Source organism: Triticum dicoccoides, chromosome 4A (assembly GCF_002162155.2).
Source record: "Triticum dicoccoides isolate Atlit2015 ecotype Zavitan chromosome 4A, WEW_v2.0, whole genome shotgun sequence".
Lineage (NCBI taxonomy): Eukaryota > Viridiplantae > Streptophyta > Magnoliopsida > Poales > Poaceae > Triticum > Triticum dicoccoides.
The window spans coordinates 518,920,073-518,930,550 of NC_041386.1; positions in this window are offsets into that span (position 1 = coordinate 518,920,073).

The window sequence follows — 10,478 nt, forward strand, 5'->3', positions numbered from 1 at the left end:
TCATAGTTCATAGGTTTGTCATGGTCTAGTAACATGACTTCCAGAACAAGATTACCGTACCACTTTGGTGCGGAACGTACTCTGGTTGACCAACGAGGTTCGGTACTAACTTGATCTGAAGTTTCATGATCATCATCATTAACTTCCTCACTAATTGGTGTAGGCATCACTGGAACTGATTTCTGTGATGAACTAATTTCCAATTCGGGACAATGTACAATTACCTCATCAAGTTCTACTTTCCACCCACTCCTTTTGAGCGAAACTCCTTCTCTAGAAAGGATCCTTTCTTAGCAACGAATATCTTGCCTCCGGATCTGTGATAGAAGGTGTACCCAACAGTTTCTTTTGGGTATCCTATGAAGACACATTTCTCCGATTTGGGTTTGAGCTTATCAGGTTGAAGTTTTTGCACATAAGCATTGCAACCCCAAACTTTAAGAAAACGACATCTTAGGTTTCTTGCCAAACCACAGTTAATATGGTGTCGTCTCAACGGATTTAGATGGTGCCCTATTTAACGTGAATGCAGCCGTCTCTAAAGCATAACCCCAAAACGATAGTGGTAAATCGGTAAGAGATATCATAGGTCGCACCATATCTAATAAAGTACGGTTACGACGTTCGGACACACCATTACGCTCTGGTGTTCCAGGTGGTGTGAGTTGCAAAACTATTCCACAATTTTTCAAATGAAGACCAAACTCGTAACTCAAATATTCACCTCCACGATCAGATCGTAGAAACTTTATTTTCTTGTTACGATGATTTTCCACTTCACTCTAAAATTCTTTGAACTTTTCAAATGTTTTAGACTTATGTTTCATTAAGTAGATATACCCATATCTGCTCAAATCATCTGTGAAGGTCTGAAAATAACGATACCTGCAGCGAGCCTCAACACTCATCGGACCGCATACATCAGTATGTATTATTTCCAATAAGTCAGTTGCTTGCTCCATTGTTCCGAAGAACGGAGTTTTAGTCATCTTGCCCATGAGGCATGGTTCGCAAGTATCAAGTGATTCATAATAAAGTGATTCCAAAAGCCCATCAGCATGGAGTTTCTTCATGCGCTTTACACCAATATGACCTAAACGGCAGTGCCACAAATAAGTTGTACTATCATTATTAACTTTGCATCTTTTGGCTTCAATATTATGAATATATGTATCACTACGATTGAGATTCAAAAAAAATAGACCACTCATCAAGGGTGGATGACCATAAAAGATATTACTCATATAAATAGAACAACCATTATTCTCTGATTTAAATGAATAACCGTCTAGCATCAAACAAGATCCGGATATAATGTTCATGCTCAATGCTGACACCAAATAACAATTATTCAGGTCTAAAACTGATCTCCAAGGTAGATGTAGAGGTAGCGTGCCGACGGCGATCACATCGACCTTGGAACCATTTCCGACGCGCATCATCACCTCGTCCTTAGCCAATCTTCGTTTAATCCATAGCCCCTATTTCGAGTTGCAAATATGAACAACAAAACCAATATCAAATACCCAGGCGCTACTACGAGCATTAGTAAGGTACACATAAATAACATGTATATCAAATATACCTTTCACTTTGCCATCCTTCTTATCCACCAAACACTTGGGGCAGTTCCGCTTCCAGTGACCAGTCCCTTTGCAGTAGAAGTACTCGGTTTCAGGCTTAGGTTCAGACTTGGGCTTCTTCCCTTGAGCAACAACTTGCTTGCTAATCTTCTTGAAGTTCCCCTTCTTCCCTTTGCCCCTTTTCTTGAAACTAGTGGTCTTGTTAACCATCAACACTTGATGCTCCTTCTTGATTTCTACCTCCGCAGCCTTAAGCATCGCGAAGAGCTCGGGAATTGTCTTTTCCATCCCTTGCATATTATAGTTCATCGCAAAGACTCTATAGCTTGGTGGCAGTGATTGAAGAACTCTGTCAATGACACTATCATCAGGAAGATTAACTCCCAGCTGAGTCAAATGGTTATGGTACCCAGACATTCTGAGTATGTGTTCACTGATAGAACTATTCTCCTCCATCTTGCAGTTATAGAACTTGTTGGAGACTTCAGATCTCTTAACTCGGGCATTTGCTTGAAATATTAACTTCAGCTCTTGGAACATCTCATATGCTCCACGACGTTCAAAACGTCTTTGAAGTCCCGATTCTAAGACGTAAACCATGACACACTAAACTATTGAGTAGTCATCAACTTTAGTCTGCCAGGCGTTCATAATGTCTGGAGTTGCTCCTGCAGCGGGTCTTGCACCAAGTGGTGCTTGTTGGAAATATGCCCTAGAGGCAATAATAAAATGGTTATTATTATATTTCTTTGTTCATGATAATTGTCTATTGTTCATGCTATAATTGTGTTATCTGGAAATCGTAATACATGTGTGAATACATAGACCACAACATGTCCCTAGTGAGCCTCTAGTTGACTAGCTCGTTGATCAAAAGATAGTCATGGTTTCCTGACTATGGACATTGGATGTCATTGATAACGGGATCACATCATTAGGAGAATGATGTGATGGACAAGACCCAATCCTAAGCATAGCTCAAAGATCGTGTAGTTCGTTTGCTGTAGCTTTTCTGAATGTCAAGTATCATTTCCTTAGACCATGAGATTGTGCAACTCCCGGATACCGTAGGAGTGCCTTGGGTGTGCCAAACGTCACAACGTAACTGGGTGACTATAAAGGTACATTACAGGTATCTCCGAAAGTGTGTGTTGGGTTGGCACGAATCGAGACTGGGATTTGTGACTCCATATGACGGAGAGGTATCTCTGGGCCCACTCGGTAATGCATCATCATAATGAGCTCAATGTGATCAAGTGGTTGATCACGGGATCATGCATTACGGTACGAGTAAAGTGACTTGCCGGTAACAAGACTGAACAAGGTATTGGGATACTGACGATCGAGTCTCGGGCAAGTAACATACCGATTGACAAAGGGAATTGTATACGGATTGATTGAATCCTCGACATCGTGGTTCATCCGATGAGATCATCGAGGAGCATGTGGGAGCCAACATGGGTATCCAGATCCCACTGTTGGTTATTGACCGGAGAGTCGTCTCGGTCATGTCTGCATGTCTCCCGAACCCGTAGGGTCTACACACTTAAGGTTTGGTGACGCTAGGGTTGTTAGGAAGATTTGTATAAGTGATTACCGAATGTTGTACGGAGTCCCGGATGAGATCCTGGACATCACGAGGAGTTCCAAAATGGTCCGGAGGTGAAGATTTATATGTAGGAAGTTGTCATACGGTCACCGGAAAGGTTCGGGGGCATATCGGTATTGTACCGGGGCCACCAGAGGGGTTCTGGGGGTCCACCGGGAGGGGACACCTCTCTCGGAGGGCCTAATGGGCTGTAGAGGAAAGGGAACCAGCCCTACATGGGCTGGCCACATCCTCCCCCTTGGGCCCATGCGCCTAGGGTTGGGGGGGAAACCCTAAAGGGGGCGCCCCCCTTGCTTGGGGGGGCAAGTCCCCTCCCCTTGGCCGCCGCCCCCCTCTAGATCTCATCTAGAGGGGGTCGGCCCCCTTCCTCCTTCCCCTATAAATAGAGGGACAAGGGGAGGGCTGCATATAACATCCAAGGCGCAGCCCTTCCCCTCCCCAACACCTCTCATCCTTCGTAAGAGCTTGGTGAAGCCCTGCTGGAGTACTGCAGCTTCACCACCACCACGCCGTCGTGCTGCTGTTGGAGCCCTCTTCCTCAACCTCTCCCTCCTCCTTGTTGGATCAAGGCGTGGGAGACGTCCTCGCTCCGTATGTGTGTTGAACGCGGAGGTGCCGTCCGTTCAGCGCTAGGATCTTCGGTGATTTGGATCACGACGAGTACGACTCCATCAACCCCGTTCTCTTGAACGCTTCCGCTCGTGATCTACAAGGGTATGTAGATGCACTCCTATCTCCCTCGTTGCTAGATGACTCCATAGATTGATCTTGGTGATGCGTAGAAAATTTTAAAATTCTGCTACGTTCCCCAACAGTGGTATCAGAGCTAGGTCTATGCGTAGTTACTATGCACGAGTAGAACACAAAGCAGTTGTGGGCGTCGATATTGTCAATTTACTTGCCGTTACTAGTCTTATCTTGATTCGGCGGCATCGTGGGATGAAGCGGCCCGGACCGACCTTACACATACTCTTACGTGAGACTGGTTCCACCGATTGACATGCACTAGTTGCATAAGGTGGCTGGCGGGTGTCTGTCTCTCCCACTTTAGTCGGATCGGATTCAATGAACAGGGTCCTTATGAAGGGTAAATAGAAACTGGCAATTCACGTTGTGGTTTTTGGCGTAGGTAAGAAACGTTCTTGCTAGAAGCCTATAGCAGCCACGTAAAAACTTGCAACAACAATTAGAGGACGTCTAACTTGTTTTTGCAGCAAGTGTATTGTGATGTGATATGGCCAAAGGATGTGATGAATGATATATGTGATGTATGAGATGATCATGTTCTTGTAATAGGAATCACGACTTGCATGTCGATGAGTATGACAACCGGCAGGAGCCATAGGAGTTGTCTTTATTTATTTATGACCTGCGTGTCAACATAAACGTCATGTAATTACTTTACTTTATTGCTAAAGCATTAGCCATAGTAGTAGAAGTAATAGATGACGAGACAACTTCAAGAAGACACGATGATGGAGATCATGATGATGGAGATCTTGGTGTCATGCCGGTGACAACGATGATCATGGAGCCCTGAAGATGGAGATCAAAAGGAGCAAATAATATTGGCCATATCATGTCACTATTTGATTGCATGTGATGTTTATCATGTTTTACATCTTATTTGCTTAGAACGGCGGTAGCTTAAATAAGATGATCCCTCATAATAATTTCAAGAAAGTGTTCCCCCTAACTGTGCACCATTGCGAAGGTTCGTTGTTTCGAAGCACCACATGATGATCGGGTGTGATAGATTCTAACGTTCGAATACAACGGGTGTAAGCCAGATTTACACACGCAATACACTTAGGTTGACTTGATGAGCCTAGCATGTACAGACATGGCCTCGGAACACGGAAGACCAAAAGGTCGAGCATGAGTCGTATAGAAGATACGATCAACATGAAGATGTTCACTGATGTTGGCTGGTCCGTCTCACGTGATGATCGGACACGGCCTAGTTAACTCGGATCATGTTTCACTTAGATGACTAGAGGGATGTCTATCTGAGTGGGAGTTCATTAAGTAATTTGATTAGATGAACTTAATTATCATGAACTTAGTCTAAAATCTTTACAATATGTCTTGTAGATCAAATGGCCCATGTTGTCCTCAACTTCAACGCGTTCCTAGAGAAAACCAAGCTGAAAGATGATAGCAGCAACTATACGGACTGGGTCCGGAACCTGAGGATCATCCTCATAGCTGCCAAGAAAGATTATGTCCTAGAAGCACCGCTAGGTAACGCACCTATCGCAGAGAATCAAGACGTTATGAGCGCTTGGCAGTCACGTGCCAATGATTACTCCCTCGTTCAGTGCGGCATGCTTTACAGCTTAGAACCGGGGCTCCAAAAGCGTTTTGAGAGACATGGAGCATATGAGATGTTCGAAGAGCTGAAAATGGTTTTCCAAGCTCATGCCCAGGTCGAGAGATATGAAGTCTCCGACAAGTTCTTTAGCTGTAAGATGGAGGAAAATAGTTCTGTCAGTGAGCACATACTCAAAATGTCTGGGTTGCATAACCGCTTGACTCAGCTGGGAGTTAATCTCCCGGATGACGGGGTCATTGACAGAATCCTTCAGTCGCTTCCACCAAGCTACAAGAGCTTTGTGATGAACTTCAATATGCAGGGGATAGAAAATACCATTCCAGAGGTGTATTCAATGCTGAAATCAGCAGAGGTGGAAATCAAAAAGGAACATCAAGTGTTGATGGTGAATAAAACCAATAAGTTCAAGAAAGGCAAGGGTAAGAAGAACTTCAAGAAGGACGGCAAGGGAGTTGCCGCGCCCGGTAAGCAAGCTGTCGGGAAGAAGCCAAAGAATGGACCCAAGCCCGAGATTGAGTGTTTTTATTGCAAGGGAAGTGGTCACTGGAAGCGGAACTGCCCCAAATACTTAGCGGACAAGAAGGACGGCAACACTAAAGGTATATGTGATATACATGTAATTCATGTGTACCTTACCAGTACTCGTAGTAGCTCCTGGGTATTTGATACCTGTGCGGTTGCTCACATTTGTAACTCAAAGCAGGAGTTGCGGAATAAGCGGAGACTGGCGAAGGACGAGGTGACGATGCGCGTCGGGAATGGTTCCAAGGTCGATGTGATCGCCGTCGGCACGCTGCCTCTACATTTACCTACGGGATTAGTTTTAAACCTCAATAATTGTTATTTAGCGCCAACTTTGAGCATGAACATTGTATCAGGATCTCGTTTAATTCGAGATGGCTACTCATTTAAATCCGAGAATAATGGTTGTTCTATTTATATGAGAGATATGTTTTATGGTCATGCTGCGATGGTGAATGGTTTATTCTTAATGAATCTCGAGCGTAATGCTACACATATTCATAGTGTGAATACCAAAAGATGTAAGGTTGATAATGATAGTCCCACATACTTGTGGCACTGCCGCCTTGGTCACATAGGTGTCAAACGCATGAAGAAGCTCCATGCAGATGGACTTTTAGAGTCTCTTGATTACGAATCATTTGACACGTGCGAACCATGCCTCATGGGTAAAATGACCAAGACTCCGTTCTCAGGAACAATGGAGCGAGCAACCAACTTATTGGAAATCATACATACTGATGTGTGCGGTCCAATGAGTGTTGAGGCTCGCGGTGGCTATCGTTATGTTCTCACCCTCACTCATGACTTGTGTAGATATGGGTATGTCTACTTAATGAAACACAAGTCTGAGACCTTTGAAAAGTTCAAGGAATTTCAGAGTGAGGTTGAGAATCAACGTGACAAGAAAATCAAGTTCTTGCTATCAGATCATGGGGGAGAATACTTGAGTCACGAATTTGGCACACACTTAAGAAAATGTGGAATAGTTTCACAACTCACGCCGCCTGGAACACCTCAGCGTAATGGTGTGTCCGAACGTCGTAATCGCACTCTATTGGATATGGTGCGATCTATGATGTCTCTTACCGATTTACCGCTGTCATTTTGGGGCTATGCTTTAGAGACTGTCGCATTCACTTTAAATAGGGCTCCGTCGAAATCCGTTGAGACGACACTGTATGAACTATGGTTTGGGAAGAAACCTAAGCTGTCGTTTCTAAAAGTTTGGGGATGCGATGCTTATGTCAAGAAACTTCAACCTGAAAAGCTCGAACCCCAAGTCGGAAAAATGCGTCTTCATAGGATACCCTAAAGAAACTGTTGGGTATACCTTCTACCTCAGACCCGAAGGCAAGATCTTTGTTGCCAAGAATGGGTCCTTTCTAGAGAAAGAGTTTCTCTCGAAAGAAATAAGTGGGAGGAAAGTAGAACTTGATGAAGTATTACCTCTTGAACCGGTAAGTGGCGCAGCTCAAGAAAATGTTCCTGAGGTGCCTGCACCGACTAGAGAGGAAGTTAATGATGATGATCATGAAACTTCAGATCAAGTCACTACTGAACTTCGTAGGTCCACGAGGACACGTTCCGCACCAGAGTGGTACGGCAACCCTGTCTTGGAAATCATGTTGTTAGACAACGGTGAACCTTCGAACTATGAAGAAGCAATGGCAGGCCCGGATTCCGACAAATGGCTGGAAGCCATGAAATCCGAGATAGGATCCATGTATGAAAACAAAGTATGGACTTTGACTGACTTGCCCGTTGATCGGCGAGCCATAGAAAATAAATGGATCTTTAAGAAGAAGACAAACGCGGATGGTAATGTGACCATCTATAAAGCTTGGCTTGTCGCTAAGGGTTATCGACAAGTTCAAGGGGTTGACTACGATGAGACTTTCTCACCCGTAGCGAAGCTGAAGTCCGTCCGAATCATGTTAGCAGTTGCCGCATTCTATGATTATGAGATATGGCAAATGGACGTCAAAACGACATTCCTTAATGGTTTCCTTAAGGAAGAATTGTATATGATGTAGCCGGAAGGTTTTGTCGATCCTAAGAATCCTGACAAGGTGTGCAAGCAACAACGCTCGATTTATGGGCTGGTGCAAGCATCTCGGAGTTGGAACATTCGTTTTGATGAGATGATCAAAGCGTTTGGGTTTATGCAGACTTATGGAGAAGTCTGCATTTACAAGAAAGTGAGTGGGAGCTTTGTAGCATTTCTCATATTATATGTGGATGACATACTATTGATGGGAAATGATATAGAATTCTTGGAAAGCATAAAGGCCTACTTGAATAAGTGTTTTTCAATGAAGGACATTGGAGAAGCTGCTTATATATTAGGCATCAAGATCTATAGAGATAGATCGAGATGCCTCATTGGTCTTTCACAGAGTACGTACCTTGACAAGATATTGAAGAAGTTCAAAATGGATCAGTCAAAGAAGGGGTTCTTGCCTGTATTGCAAGGTACGAGATTGAGCACGGCTCAATGCCCAACCACGGCAGAAGATAGAGAAAAGATGAGTGTTATCCCCTATGCCTTGGCCATAGGGTCTATCATGTATGCTATGCTGTGTACCAGACCTAATGTAAACCTTGCCGTAAGTTTGGTAGGAAGGTACCAAAGTAATCCCGGCATGGAACACTGGACAGCGGTCAAGAATATCCTGAAGTACCTGAAAAGGACTAAGGAAATGTTTCTCGTTTATGGAGGTGACGAAGAGCTCGTCGTAAAGGGTTATGTCGATGCTAGCTTCGACACAGACCTGGATGACTCTAAGTCACAAACCGGATACATGTATATTTTGAATGGTGGGGCAGTAAGCTGGTGCAGTTGCAAGCAAAGCGTTGTGGCGGGATCTACATGTGAAGCGGAGTACATGGCAGCCTCGGAGGCAGCACAAGAAGCAGTCTGGGTGAAGGAGTTCATTACCGACCTAGGAGTCATACCCAATGCGTCGGGCCCGATGACTCTCTTCTGTGACAACACTGGAGCTATTGCCCTTGCCAAGGAGCCCAGGTTTCACAGGAAGACCAGGCATATCAAGCGTCGCTTCAACTCCATTCGTGAAAGTGTTCAAAATGGAGACATAGAGATTTGTAAAGTACATACAGACCTGAATGTGGCAGGTCTGTTGACTAAACCTCTCCCTAGAGCAAAACATGATCAACACCAGAACTGCATGGGTGTTCGATTCATCACAATGTAACTAGAATATTGACTCTAGTGCAAGTGGGAGACTATTGGAAATATGCCCTAGAGGCAATAATAAAATGGTTATTATTATATTTCTTTGTTCATGATAATTGTCTATTGTTCATGCTATAATTGTGTTATCCAGAAATCATAATACATGTGTGAATACATAGACCACAACACGTCCCTAGTGAGCCTCTAGTTGACTAGCTCGTTGACCAAAAGATACTCATGGTTTCATGACTATGGACATTGGATGTCATTGATAACGGGATCACATCATTAGGACAATGATGTGATGGACAAGACCCAATCCTAAGCATAGCTCAAAGATCGTGTAGTTCGTTTGCTGTAGCTTTTCTGAATGTCAAGTATCATTTCCTTAGACCATGAGATTGTGCAACTCCCGGATACCGTAGGAGTGCCTTGGGTGTGCCAAACGTCATAATGTAACTGGGTGACTATAAAGGTACGTTACAGGTATCTCCGAAAGTGTTTGTTGGGTTGGCACGAATCGAGACTGGGATTTGTCACTCTGTATGACGGAGAGGTATCTCTGGGCCCACTCGGTAATGCATCATCATAATGAGCTCAATGTGATCAAGTGATTGATTACGGGATCATGCATTACGGTACGAGTAAAGTGACTTGCCGGTAACGAGACTGAACAAGGTATTGGGATACCGACGATCGAGTCTCGGGCAAGTAACGTACCGATTGACAAAGGGAATTGTATATGGATTGATTGAATCCTCGACATCGTGGTTCATCCGGTGAGATCATCGAGGAGCATGTGGGAGCCAACATGGGTATCCAGATCCCGCTGTTGGTTATTGACCAGAGAGTCGTCTCTGTCATGTCTGCATGTCTCCCGAACCCGTAGGGTCTACACACTTAAGGTTTGGTGACGCTAGGGTTGTTAGGAAGATTTGTATATGTGATTACCGAATGTTGTTCGGAGTCCCGGATGAGATCCCGGACGTCATGAGGAGTTCCGGAATGGTCCGGAGGTGAAGATTTATATGTGGGAAGTTGTCATACGGTCACCGGAAAGGTTCGGGGGCATTGTACCGGGGCCACCGGAGGGGTTCCGGGGGTCCACCGGGAGGGGCCACCTCTCTCGGAGGGCCCAATGGGCTGTAGAGGAAAGGGAACCAGCCCTACATGGGCTGGCTGCATCCCCCCTTGGGCCCATGCGCCTAGGGTTGGGGGGGGGAACCCTAA